We start from the raw sequence: 14997 nt of genomic DNA on the forward strand, positions 1-14997 counted from the left end.
GATCTCTGATTGGAAAGTTGCAATATGTAGTGCACACAAGACCAAACATTGCCCCTGCAGTAGGAATTGTAGCAAGATTCTCAACAAAACAAAAAGAAAATCACATGATGGCAATCAAAAGGATCATGAGATATTTAAAAGGAACTGAAAATTATGGATTATGGTATAAACTTGGAGGAAATCAGGATTTAAAAGTGTTCACCAATATAGATTAGGCAGGGAATGTTGATGATAGAAAGAGTACAAGTGAAGGAGCTTTCTTTATTGAAAAGAGATTGGTTTCTTGGACAAGTAAAAAGAAAAACTGTATATCCCAGTCCACAACAGAGGCTGAATATGTTGCAGCAACAGTAAATTGCTCAAAAATTGTATGGTTCAAACAATTATTGGAAGGTATGAAGCAAGAAATCAAAGAACCTATTGTTATGTTTTGTGACAACACAAGTGCAATTAACATATCCAAGAATCCAGTGATGCATAAAAAAACCAAGCATATTGCTATAAAGTATCACTTTGTTAGAGAATTGGTACAAGAAAAAGAAATTAGATTGGAATATGTCCATACAAAGGAACAAATTTTTGACATATTCACAAAGCCTTTACCTAAGGATGCATTATTTTATCTAAGAGGTAAGTTAGGGGTCATTCCCCTATCTGAAGCTCACTAAAATATAGTTTTAGTGATGCATCAATAGGAATAGAATTGAAGATCTATTAGTTGATGTAGCAAAGTAATGACATAATTGCATATGAATCAATACATCGGGTACAATGCTATTCATTTGATTTGTGTTGTCTTTGGCATGTGTTGTCAAAGAGGGAGAGTATATTGTCATATCTTTCTTAAATTTGCAAGAAAATGAGAGCTTGTGTAAGAGGGAAAAGTTATTATGAAAGAGGGAGACTATTGTATTTGTGGAAGAGGGTAAAGTATTATGTCAGTAAAGACCTATTTTCAAATTTCATTTTGCTATGACATGTTGTGTTTCCATCAATTTCAAAGAGGGGGATTGTTGGATACAATTGTTCAATTGTGTATTGTCTTTGATGTTACAAAAATGTCATATTAGTCGTTAGAAAAAGTATACTGAGCTCAATTGGTCAACAAGGCAAAAGATAGAGTCTACCAAGCTCAGAAGGTTAGCAAAGAAGGTTTATAGTGTCTACCAAGCGTTCTCAAGCTTTACCTTATGTATTCAGTCACTATTGATCTTTCAAGGTTTAGCAAAGGAAATTTAGTTGTTACTAAGATCACTCGGTCATCAAGAGAAAATAGTGCAGGAAATAGTTCTAACTGAGCTTTCATGGAAAGTGAAGGAAATTTAGTTCTTACCGAGTTAACTTGGCAACCAAAGGATTTTGAAGATTTTACAGTGTTAACTAAGTTAAGATGGTTAACTCAGGAAATTATTTTCCAGAGTAGTATTTATCGAGTAGGGTCGGCCAGTAAAGGATTTTATTGTTTTGTGAAATAAAGTTTATTTGTAGCCAACTGATGTATGGTTTATTGATAAATGTAACTTATGAATGAGCCAACTTGATAGTCTGAATGGTATATATATAAGAAGTCAAGTTGCTTTTAAGTAAGTGGTGGATTTGATGTAATGTGAATGAGAAGGAAGACTGATTATTGTGAGAGCGAATTTTGAAGGATGATTAGAGATCATTGAGGAGTAGCAAAGCTACATTTGATTGAAAAGGATCTAATAGTGCAGAATAGAGATCTGTAATTAGAAAATTCAATTGCATCTTATTTAGATCAATTCATTGTTACTTTCTAACCACTATAGCAACGATTTCAAAATCTCTTAACAGAATTGGTTTAATAGCCATTTTTGTAAATCCTCTAACAAGGTGACAGTTTAGTTGAATTGTTCTAAAGACCTCTAGCAAGGCCACTCTTAACAAGGTGATTAAATCCTCTAACAGGGTCACACCTAACAGTGTGTATTGTAACCTTTAATAGGGTTGGCTCCTAACAGGGCTCACTTCAGAAGAGTGAAAATTGGTAGCTAGTTGCTTGGTGGTTTTTCTCATATTGAGTTTCCACGTTAAATCTAGTGTCTCTCATGTTCATTTTATTTACTTTTGCATGCATGTTGATAATTATAAATGCTTTAAGATCAGTAACAAGTTAATCTACCGAGTTACAACATTTTTTACAGTGATTACCGAGTATCAATAGTAACTAGTAATTTAAGACATCTAAGGGATCAGGCGATTTGTTTTTGTGGTAACTGATTCACCCCCCCTCAGTTACTCCATCTATAATTCCAACATCAAGGTCCCTAACAAAGCTCATCAGTACCACCTGAATCATACACCTATAGAGAGGAAGAGCCTGCACCAAGGATTGAAGTAGCTGGATCCGACCATATATATCACAAATTTCAGCTATAATTAGATATATTAATTTTTTTAATATAGACATAGTCTACATTTCCAAAAGGAAACAACCTTCCCCTACAAATCATTATAAAAAAGGTAAAAACAAGAAATCAAATCTAAGAAAAGCATCAACAAAAAAGAAAAATCTACATAGAAACATTCTATACTATATGGTTCTACAAAGAAAATGATCAATTTCCCATAAAAATATATTAAAGGCCATTTAATAAAAAAAATCAAAATAACAAATACCTTTCTTTGAACAAACCTTTCTTTTTATAATCGCATTGAAAGAGGAAACATTCCATTTTGAATTGTATTGCTTGAATTACGTACATGCACACATAAATGTGAAGATAGTGAGCCATTTCTTTTTACATCCTATGAATGTGAGGATGGAAAGAACCAAATAGGGCTCTGAAATGACAGATTATTATTTTTTAAATCCAATTTTTATTTGTGAAACTAAAAATAAGTGTGGGGAAATAAAAAAGGATCAAAGTGCTTTTCTCTATATTTCGGTTCTCATACTCATTCGCTACTTCAGTTCTTGGTTTCTCATTGAAAAAAGTCAAGCATCTCTTGAGGAACTTTGTATGGGACACCCTATGTATAAGCATGGTGTTAATAGTCATGATTTATCAAATCTGATTCACAAGGCTCTTTCAAAATGCAAGAGAGCAAAAAATAGAAAATCTGAAGCTAATTATTTTCCAGCCAATGCATGGTTTGATAAGGAATGCAAGAGGGCTAGGAGAAATCTAAGGGAGTCAAATAAAACTAACCTTGACATTAAGACCTACAAACAGATCCTAAAGAAGAAAAAAATCGATTTTATGTCCACAAGGAGAGAGGAGCTAATTTTCTTGGGCAGAAATAACCCCAAATGTTTTTGGAAAGAACTCCAACCAAGGAGGAAGCAAACTGAAAATAATATTACTGCCACCCAATGGTTTGATTATGCTAAGAAACTTTATGAACAAGAGGGTGGAGTGGGACAGCCACCTTTGGTCAATGATACCACAAATATTTTTACTGTGCAAGAGATAGAGACAGGGATTAAGAAGTTGGGTGGAGGCAAAGCAAAAGACCTTGTTGCGCTTCAAGCTGAATATTTGAAGTGGGGTATGAAAACTCTTGCACCGCACATCACTGAAATCTTCAACAAAATCTACCAGGAAGGGTTTCCGAAAGATTGGACAATCAGCCTTGCAATACCACTTTTTAAGAGTGGTGATGTTAACAATCCCTCCAACTACAGGACTATAATGATCAATCCCCTCTTTGCTAAACTTTTTGGCAGTATGATAGAAACTAGGATCAGCAAATGGGCAGAAGAAAATCATAAACGTGCTAAAGGGCAAGCTGGTTTTAGGCCAAAGCACTCGACAGTGGATCACTGTGTCACTCTGAGACACATTATTGAAAAAGAGTGGGAGAAAAAAGAAGAGGTTTTTTGTTGCTTTGTTGACTTCAAAAAGGCTTTTGATACCGTTCCGAGAGACAAGCTTTGGTTGAGGATGGAAGAATTGGGGATTCCTAGGCATCTCAGAGCTGCTGCTCATAGAATGTACGAAGAGGTGAAAGTCAAAATCAGAACTTCAGATGGCATTTCAGAATGTTTTAGGAGTGATATCGGGATCAAACAGGGCTGCCCTTTATCCCCTACTTTATTTGGTTTATATATTGACAAACTGGAAGAGTGGTTAAACACGCAAGAGCGTGAAGGCATTCAGCTAGGAGAATTTGTTATAAAGCTACTCCTATATGCGGACGACCTCATTTTAATTGCCAAATCTGCTTGTGGTTTGCAAGACCATCTATCTTCTCTTGAGCGCTTTTGTAGAATGGTGGGGATGCAAGTCAATATCAGCAAAACCAAGGTTATGATTTTCTCTAATAATAAAAAACAGCATCAACATGAATTTTATTACAATGGAAGTGTTCTTGAAGAAGTTACGGAATATAAATACCTTGGCATCGATTTCAACAAAAAACTAAGCTGGTCTAGCTGCAGGTATAAAAGGACATTAGGTGGATGGAAGGCTTTCTACGCTCTTCAGAATAGGTGCTGTGAAGCGGAGTTGTGGGATTGGAAAACTATTCAAACCTTGTTTGGTCTTCTTGTGTTGCCAGTTGTTCTTTATGGGTGTGAATTATGGGCCAGCAGCACTACTATAGCACAATGGAAACAAATCGAAGGAATCCAAAAGCGCTTGATTACAAGCAAGTTTAAAATTAAAAGCACTGTTCCATATGACATCATGCTAAGTGAAATGGGGGCTGCGCCTATTGAGGCACTTGCTATGGTTCGCCTTTTAAGCTATCTAAAAAGAATCGAAAAAATGGAAGAGGATAGATGGCCGAAAGTTGTCTTTAGTGACACACTATGTAAGCGAAAAAAGGACATGGATGCAACAAAACATCAAGTGGATGAGTAAATGGAATATTCATTTCAATATGTGCCCCACAAGTAATAAAGAAATAAAGGTCTTTGTTATGGAGAAATTCTACAAGAGAAATTGGGGAAGCAAGATTGGGAGGAAGAAACTATATTATATAAATGAGTTCAACCCCACTTGTGATCAACTTGAAAAAGTGTACATAGGAGCCAACATTTCTTGGAGAGCTAAAATTCTTATTGCTCAGCTGAGAACCAACTCTCACCAACTTCGTTGTGAGACCGGGCGTTGGAAGAGGCCAAAGGAGGCTTGGGAAGAGAGAATTTGCAGATTTTGCAATTCTGGGAAAGTGGAAACTGAACAACACTTTATTCTAGAATGTGAGGCCTACAAGGATAGCAGGGATAAGTTTGCGGATACTATATGTGACAGTTCTTGGCATAACCTGTTCAACGAAGAGTACATTGAGCAATTGGGGGGGCTCATCATTAGTCTACACAAGAGGCGAACATCGCTACTTAAGTCTGCTTGAGTTGTCTTGCTGTCCCATAGGCTATTTTTGGCCTCGTGGACGTTAAAATTTTATCTATCTATCTATCTACACTGTCACAACCTGTCACAACTTCAACCAACTAAATTGGTATTTAATTGCCACCTGGAACATGTCGAGAATTTAATCTTTAACAAATGATTGAATTAGAAATTATTCTGGTATATAACTAATTAAAATTAGTGGGAATGACGGTTACCTATTAAAAAATAATGGTGTGTCAGTTAGAGAGAGACCACCTCCTGACGAAAAGAAGGAAAGTCACTATGAATGGGGGGAAATAGGAAAAAGAAATGAAAAACTCAGAACTTTAGAGTATTCTCGACCACCTCATGGGAGAAGGAGAAAACAGTTATACAGTTCTTGGATGGTATAAGCTGAGAGGAGATGACCTATCTTAAGGGGGAAAAGGACTCCTGCACAAACTCCATTTATTCTTGAGAAGACACATGTAACAGTCAGAGAAAAATCACTATGAATGAGAGGACATTGAAGGAAGAGAGACAAGGATTACAGTGGTTGATGGAGGATCTCAGACACATTCTGGAAAAGCGACCAGTCACAATCCACCAAATCAAGAGACACATCTTTTGAATTTTTTATTTTTTTGGGCAAGACACGTCTTTTGAATTGGAAAAACTCTCCATGAAGTTTGGTCTATTGTAACTTTTGTTGGACCCTCAGTTTGATGATCTTGCTTGGGAATGAGTTGGAAACTAGAAGTGGGATTGAGGAAAAGGTCAGACACAGTATCTTGGGAAGCCTACCGACCTGCATGGTACCCCTTCCTTTTAAAATTATATTGGAGTAATTCCATAATGCTTTTTCTTTTTATATTATGCTTTAATAGAGTGTTTCCATAATGTCACATGGACAATGTATCTTATGAAATCATGGAAAATTTATGTTGTTTGTGCTTCCTCATTGGTCTGCCATTATGTGATTATAATTAACCATAATGACACCAAAACTAGGTTTAAGTTGGCCTGAATAAGCTACTAGCTTTTCCCTCATGTATGTGGGTTTCTTTTACTTGGTGTGTATTTCATTTTTATGTCACCTCAAAGACATAATTTCCTACTTATGGGTACTTCCTTTCGGAATTAAATGTTCTTATCCATTTTTATACTCGTCTTCTGGGTCACCCTTAAACATCTCAGTTAAGCTTAAAAATTTTAATGTAGACGTTCTTGTTCCATGAAAAGAAATGTTTGATCTAAAATAATTCTAAAAGAGAGATGTCTATAAGTACAATTGAGTGTAATTCTTTGGAAGTTATAGATTTGTGCATGCTTGGATTTCCTTTGAATGAGTTATAATGTAATTTTAATCTAGTTTTGAAGTGATTGATTGTAAATTCTAAGAAGTGTGGCCTTTTTTCTTCGAAGGAGTTGAAGAGGAAATTTTGTTAAATTAGACACATTTTTGTAATGTCTACTTAATACGATGTGATTGTGTCATGATATGCTTTCCGTGTATATTTTGCAATAGTTATCTTTGGTGATGTGTGATTGATGGGGACACAACCCAAGCACAGAATGGACACAACAGGAAAGGGAAAATTTTAATAACTGTGAAAATATTCTAGTACACTTAGTGTAGAGAAACAGACTCCAAAACATGCCCTATGGGCTTACAATAGCATAAATTTGGAGATAAATTCTTTTCCTAGTACCTTCTCTCAAACTCCACTCCGAACTACCTTTTACAATGCTAGAAATGTTCTTAAATAGACCCCAGAGGGTTAAGGATTAGGAATATATTCTAGAAAGTGCTAGTTGGCATCCACTGCCAAAATGGAAGGCTCCAGAAGTCGCATTAGAAGTTGGCACAAAATTAGAAGAATCCAGAAATGGTAACTGAACTTCCGGGAGGCATAACTTTTGAACTGTAGCTCCGATTGACGAACCGTTTACATTTTTGAAAAACTCTCGAAGTGCTCTATAGCCCTATGGACAAGCCTCACTCATCCCCCATTTTTCGGCCCTATTCAAGGTCATTTAATGCCACTAACCTGACTTTGAAGCATTCTTAGGAGGTCTCCAAAAATCAAAAAACTACAATAAATTTCAAACCATAAGGCCTTTTGTCCTGATTCTTTTTTTGGAATGCTCTAAATTACAATTACAATCAACTGACCATTTTACACCTTCTAATTCACCAAAATTATGGCTCAATTACATACTCCTATTTTTTTTAGCATTTACACATATCCCAAGGTGCTCAAATACTCTATCCTAGAACACTGATAGTGGAATTGTGAGAGTTGGAACCTTTATTTGACCCAAATGGGTATCCAGAAATGAAAACACATGAAATAGAAACTAAGTCTAAGTACATTTTTATTGGATGACACAGGATTGCCCTTATACCTCTGGATGCTCCTGCATCAGTGATCAACTATGATATTACTATAGAAGAAGTTAGGGTGGAATAATATGTTGGTTGATGTATTTTGCTACCTACTTTGGGCTAAGTTGTTATTGCATATTTATTTTCTATGCATAGTCAAATGTTCCACCCAAATGGCAAGTATTGTATGAGTTGACCTAAATTCTTGAGTATTTCATTACTATGGAAGAAGTTGTTTTTTGATGTAATTATTATTATGTTTGAATTATCATAATGAATAAACATCTATAATTCCTTTTCTTATAACATGGTTTTGGCTATTAAGTAGACCTTTAATTTAGAGAAAAACATGCAGGACAAAATGTGATCTTATGTGATTGAAAATGTTATATAATGGATGCACTTGAGCATTATGGATGCATAATTATATTAGGCAGATGATTTGTTCCATGTGAAATAAATGATTGTATTAAGAGGGTTGCCTACTATGGATCAGATATCTAGAAATATGCAGTCAATACTTAGATTTATTGTGACATGATTTAATTTCAATGAATCATGAGTCACTAAGAGAATGATTGCACTACCTTACTATTACAAGATGAAGTCTTAATTTTTGGAAAGAGATTTCCTCAACATGTGATATGCCTTTGTGATGGACATATGAGAAGAAAACTATTGAGCTAAATTACTTTTCCTATTTAATTTATTGAAACATATTATCTTGCATTTGCCTACAAAAATTTGTGTTACTTAACATTTTTGGTTGAATTGTAGACAATGTGTTGCACAATTCCATTACTTTTCTTGGTTTTATCTTTCATGTCAAGAAAGATTCTAGGGAAGCTTAACAACTTTGTGGTAATGTGGTAAAGCATTCTCACCCCTTATGTTCTTAGACAACTTCATGTTAGGGTGGTAAAGCACTCCTACAATATTCTCGCCCCTTGTGTTCTTAGATAGGTTCTGGAACTCATTTCAACTCGGTCGTCATGGTTAGACAATCTGGTATTGCTATATGTATTCTTTTAAATTTAATGTTAATTAAATATTTATGTTGACTGGTCAATATTCCAACTACCTTGACTCTCTTTGACTTTTCACATTTTACGAAGATTGTTGATGTGGCATTGGTTTTGTAGTTCTTTAAGTACTTCAACGGTAGACACTATAGTAAATCATGAATTGTTTGTTTTGTACTTTGGACAGGGTTGCTAAAACTATGAATATAATCTATGGAATTCATCCAACAATGTCTTGTGAAAGAAAAAAATGAAATAGACAAATAATCATGAGGTGTAAATTTCCACACTTGCTTGGCTGCAAATTCTATAAGTGATTTCACATGGTAGACCCTTGCATTGGGATCTTCCCTTAAGAATAAACCCATTTTAAAATGACATTTTTTTGCTTATGATATTTCTCAGTATCCCTGTCCATAAGTCTTAGAATTTGTGGAAAGAGCTATGATTTTGCTAAAAAATCATGAGTGAAAGTGGTTTTTAAGTTTGTAGGCTTAAATTTTAGTCAATTTTAGTGTAGTGAGAACATTAATAGTATAGTATATTTTGTAGTGTCATATATATATCATAGACTATATTGTATGGATATTATCTTTATATTTGTGGTAGTAAAGTTACATCATTGAAGTGTATTATAGAACATTATAATTAGATATTGATAATGGTCTAAATGCATTAGTTGTAAAACAAAATTATCAATTGACCAATCAGATTTAACTATTTTTAGAATTTATTAATGTGTACTATACTTTTTTAATTTTCATGTATTTAAAATTTGAAATAATAACATTTATTTATCTTTGATTGGTTTCCATTTTTAGAAAGGAGAAAAATTATTTTCTAATACTTTAATTAATAAATTTTTAACTCGTCAATAATATTAAATTAATGAAAAGGGTAAATGGTAGTACAACTATCAAATTTATGATTTGCATTATTTTAATAATTCTTTTTATTAATTCAATCTCCCCTTCTTGACTCACTTGGAAACATTTTCCAATTTTGTATTCAATATAAAATAAATGTCTTCTTTAATTATTTTTTTTTTATTAAATTCTATATATATATAAAATTAGTTTTTTTCTAATATTTTTTCAAGTTAATTTATATGAATAATATTTTAAATTATTTTATCTAAATAGAATTTTCAAATTATTTTATATATGAATTTATCTAGTTTTTCATTTTATTTTATATAAATGATCTTTTAATTTATTCATGTCTTTTAATTTATTCTATATAAATGATATTTTATGTTAGTGTGTATTAGTATATATATTCTTGATGTTGATCTAGAATTTGTATCTAAATAAATAAAAATAATTTATACTATTAATTAATTTAAATCTTGAATGATTACTAAACAAAGTGGTTTTTATGTCAGATGTTTCTTATATGTGTTTTGTAAGTGGGTAGCCTACCTTTGGCTTACGGCTAGACATACCATGGCTTTGGATTATTTGATGTTCTGGATATATATTTTTGTTTTCGCATTGATGTGAGATATTATCATCATTGATCACATTTATCGAACCGTATTCTTAGAATTGAGTGCATATTCTTGTATGTTCATTCCTTAAGAGTATTTTGTGATGATCGTTTGAGAATCAATATGTTGTTTATGGTTGTTTGATAACAAATATGTTCTTGATATCGAAGAAACTAATTTGAGAATTATTTTAGCATTATGATTAAAGTTCAAAATGTAATATGTATATGTAGTGTTTGTATGTATCTATCATACTTTGATATTATCATTTATTTATAGTTATTTACATATTACATATTTTTTCCATTTCTTCTAACTCTCTCTTCATATCTCCTCTTATTCTTTCTTTATATTTCTATTTGTATATCTCTAGTTTTCTTCCTCCCTCTCTAGCTATAGGCAGGAACTTTGACACTTTGCGTCTCTTGTTTTAAAATATTCTTCTTCTAAATTGTTTATAGATCTTTGATGTGCTATCATATTAAATATACATGTATTCAAAATTTATATACTTAAGTGATAATAAATTATTTCATCTGTGACTTGCTAGGGTTTTATGCTAAGCTCTGGTTATTAAATTAATTCTTGTATATCCTTTGTGTGTCATATTGCATTCATTGTGGAATTATTAGGGTTTTCTTATATCATGGCTTCAACCAACTTTATCTCAATTATTTCTAGTGTTGAATTTGTTGTGACAAGATCATGGTGCTTTCCTGACAAAATAGTCATACAAATTCATCTCGAAGGTGCTTCACGAGGTATGTCCTCTCTTGATGTTGTGCTTAACTCTTAGGATTTTGATAATGTTGTGCTTAACTCTCAAGAATTTAGCAATGGTCTCGATGCACAAGATTTGATTAGAATATTCAAAGGTTTTGTGAAGACATTGTGATTTGCAAGTGTATCAGTAAGACAAAGATTCCATCACAAAAATGTTTGATAGAAAAAAAGTCAAGAAAAGACAACCATTAACATAGAAAATCACAATTAGGGATGGAAGCATAGGACAATCTCACATGTTTCAGAAGTCTTATGACTATTGACTATTGAGGGTTCACACAGAAAAGGGCATGTTTGTGAAGGGACAACTAAATATTAATAAGAGAAATAAGATAGTGAAGTCTATTATCAAAGCCATGATAGTGCCGTGTCTATGAAAAGAAAAAGGAAGCATCAAATATGGCATGGTTGTTTATGGTGTTAATATTTGTTAATATGTCTGAATATAATGACTTTCAACATCACATTAAAATAAAAACAGATCTAAGGAGATAGTAGAAGGTATGGTGGCAATCCACTGAAGCCACTATTCACTAAGAGGTGACAAAGACAATGCACAAACCTGATTTCCCAGACAAAATACCAGCACACAAGTTGAAAAGGTTTTGAAGATTATTGACATGCATGACATTAAGGAACATGTAATGATAGAGAAAGAGAGATAAAATGCTAAACCATTGGTCATCAAGATATAGGCATGAATAACAAATAGTTATTATGTCAATTTTCCTAAAGATTTTGACTTCACAATCTCCACTTCTCAAATATATTGACTTCAACTATTCCTCTATAGATACATGCATTATTATTAATAGCCGTGGATCATAAATTCCCGAAAAAGACTATAGGTGAGGTGTGGGACACATCTACCTTTTAAGGAGAAAACATATTAAAATTACAACTTACATCCAAATAAGTTTGACCTCTTCTACATGGAGTTACACTAAATTATTATGCTTATTTAAATTCCTAATATTCTAGTACCATCTATGAGAGAATAACTAAACACAATTCATGAAAGGAATGATAGTATCTCAATATAGAATGTGAGATAAAGGAGAAGGAATATCTAAGGGGACAATAAAAGACATGGTGGCAATCCACTGAAGCCGCTATTCACTAAGAGGTGACAAAAGACAATGGGAAAACCTGATGTCCCAGACACAATACCAGTGCACAAGTTGAAAAGGTTTTGAAGATTGTTGACATGCATAACATGATGGCACATGTAATGATAGAGAAAGAGAGATGAAATGCTAAATCATTGGTCATCAAGATATAGGCATGAATAAAAAACAATTATTATGTCAATTTTCTTGAAGATTTTGACTCCTCAAATATATTGACTTCAACTATTCCTCTTTAGATACATGCATTATTATTAACAGTTGTGGATCATAAATTCTCCAAAAGACTATAGATGAGGTGTGGGACACATCTACCTTTTAAGGAGCAAACATATTAAAATTAGAACTTACATCCAAATAAGTTTGACCTCTTCTACATGGAGTTACACTAAATTATTATGCTTATTTAAATTCCTAATGTTTCTAGTACCATCTATATGATATCAAATGTAGCTCTAGTTGTCCTCTCTGGTAAAGACGTCAACTTCTATCTAAATTTACATTTTCTATATGCACTTAAGATTAGCTGAAGTGCCAAACTGGTTTTAATCTCGTGATAAAGTTGGTAAGATCCACAGTGTTGTAAAATTTTAGACACGGAAAATATAACTAGCATTAAGTCGCACCTTAATTTTGCAGATGATTTGTGCTTATCCATGCATGCTCTTGTTTAAAAACTATCCTCTCTAGTGAGGTACAGATTTCAAAACATTTATTTGTAGTATAAATTTGCTTGCTTGTGATTAAAACAAGATCAGTAGCAATGCAGTTAATTGAAAAATATGAGGTTCTTGTCCTTCATGGATGATTCTACACTACCATAAACACTAGGTTTTTCAAAAGATTTAAATTGGGCAATATGATAAACCTGAATGGAATCTTCTCAACACATTGAATACTGAAATTTATCAGAGGATTAAGCTGCAGGATATCTCTCTAATCTTTTCTAGACACATGTATTTAAGAATTGTATTGAACAATACGAGATCATAGCTCACCTTAAAGAGCATTTACCAATACCTTGAATGTTTCCTCCAGAATCTGGTTTCCATCTGAAAAGGAAACAAAATGCTTGTTAGACTACCACCTGGTATCCGATTCTGAAGACACCCAAAAAGGATACATTTCTGACAAATAGGAGCTAGCACAGATTGTTCATATGCTTGGAACCAAATTTAGGACAACCATTCTGCACCATTTAGAAGATAAAAATCCGAATCCCTGAACTGAAATTCAGATTGAAGTTGATGACGAACTTAAAAATAATTTCAAGAAAACCGTTAGGTTAACTTCTTGCATAGAGTGTCTAATGCAAGAGAAATCAAATAAACTTTGAAGGAATACGTAATTGAAAAGCCTAAACCTTGATGGAAATATGCATAAAACCAAAACATTTTCTGCATTTTACAGAGGAAGCTGAATCAAAGTCTCCAAAAATGTATACCAAATTTGCTTGCTTATTGCAACTCTGAATCGGATATGATTGACTCAAGAAACTGAACAGCTTCTGCCATGCTGGGTCTTCTCGAAGGTGTTTGGGCAGTGCAAATAAGTCCCAATTTCAAGACCTGCATGATCTCATCATCAGACTGCTGTAGTAAATTTAGATCAATACATGCTCCTACATCCCCACGTTCAAAAGAAGATCTCACATACTCACAAAGAAGTACCACATCAGAATCAGGGCTTTCAACTGGTCTCCGTCCTGTAATGAGCTCCATCAGAATCACCCCAAAACTATATACATCACATTTTTCGGTTAAAAAGCTTGAGCTCAAATTCTGTCGGGCAAGTTCTGGTGCAACATAGCCAACAGCAGTATAATATGTCCTACTCGGAGATATATATGAGTCTAACATTGGCAGCAGCTTGGCAAGTCCATAATCTGATAAGTGGGGCTCAAAATCATCATCAATGAGAATATTTGTTGACTTGACATTGAAGTGTAATATGGGAGGTTTACAGTCATGGTGGAGATATGCAAGGGCTTTAGCAGTTCCCAAGGCAATATTAAAACGTCTACCCCAACACAAGTGTGAGTTCTATGGATGCCTTTCATGCAAATGATTGTAAAGATTATCATTAGGAATGAAATCTGCAAAAATGAGTTGCATAGTTGATGAGCAATAATATCCCTGAACTGCAACAAGATTAGGATGTTGAAGGTTGCCAAGGCGGACAATCTGTGGTTCAAATTCTTCTAGGTTATTTAATCTGCCTGATATTTTCAACTTCTTTACTGCAAAAACTAATCTTTCATTTAAAGATACTTTATGTACACTCCCAATGACACCAGTCCCAATCAAACATTCATTATCAAGCAAAGCCTTGGTCCCTGCCTCCTAGTCTTCATACTTTGATAGCAGGGTTTTGGTGAAGAAAGCAAGCTTCCCAATGTTGCGTGCTCTCATAAACAAGCAATTCTTTTGTTTTTTCTCCAAACTGATCTCACATTCATTAATGTAATGACGCATACAGCTACAGCTATAACTGTAGCTGCTACAATGGCAATTATTCCAGAGGTGCTTAATACCCTTGTTCTCTCAGCCCCAAGAGAACTTGTTGCCAGAGATACAACTGATGCAGGCCCTTCAGAAAATATCTTTAAGGAACGCCCACATAATTCTCCATTCCCCACAAAGAATCCCTTACCAAATCTACCCATTACAGAATTGTTAGGAACACGCCCCTGAAGCATGCCAAATGAAACCCTTAGTTGTATTCAAAGATTTTCATCATGCCTTGCTCCCATGTGTTGTAATTATGGCTGTTGAACTTTTGACTGCCTTCTAATAGATTGCTGGTGAAAGATTGCATGTGTATGTTTTTCGAGGCATGAAAATTGAGAAGCCCTAAAAAAATCTATAGGCAGCCCTGTTGAGGT

The 14997-nt window shown here is 33.8% G+C and overlaps 1 pseudogene; it reads right to left on the minus strand.

Annotated features, from left to right (window-relative positions):
• Positions 1-13570: 13570 nt before the first annotated feature.
• On the minus strand, positions 13571-14811 carry LOC149550458 (putative LRR receptor-like serine/threonine-protein kinase At1g12460 pseudogene; annotated as a pseudogene).
• Between the last annotated feature and the right edge of the window lie 186 nt (positions 14812-14997).

The sequence above is a fragment of the Cupressus sempervirens genome, chromosome 7, assembly GCF_028749045.1.
Source record: "Cupressus sempervirens isolate cs-2001-9-10 chromosome 7, ASM2874904v1, whole genome shotgun sequence".
Lineage (NCBI taxonomy): Eukaryota > Viridiplantae > Streptophyta > Pinopsida > Cupressales > Cupressaceae > Cupressus > Cupressus sempervirens.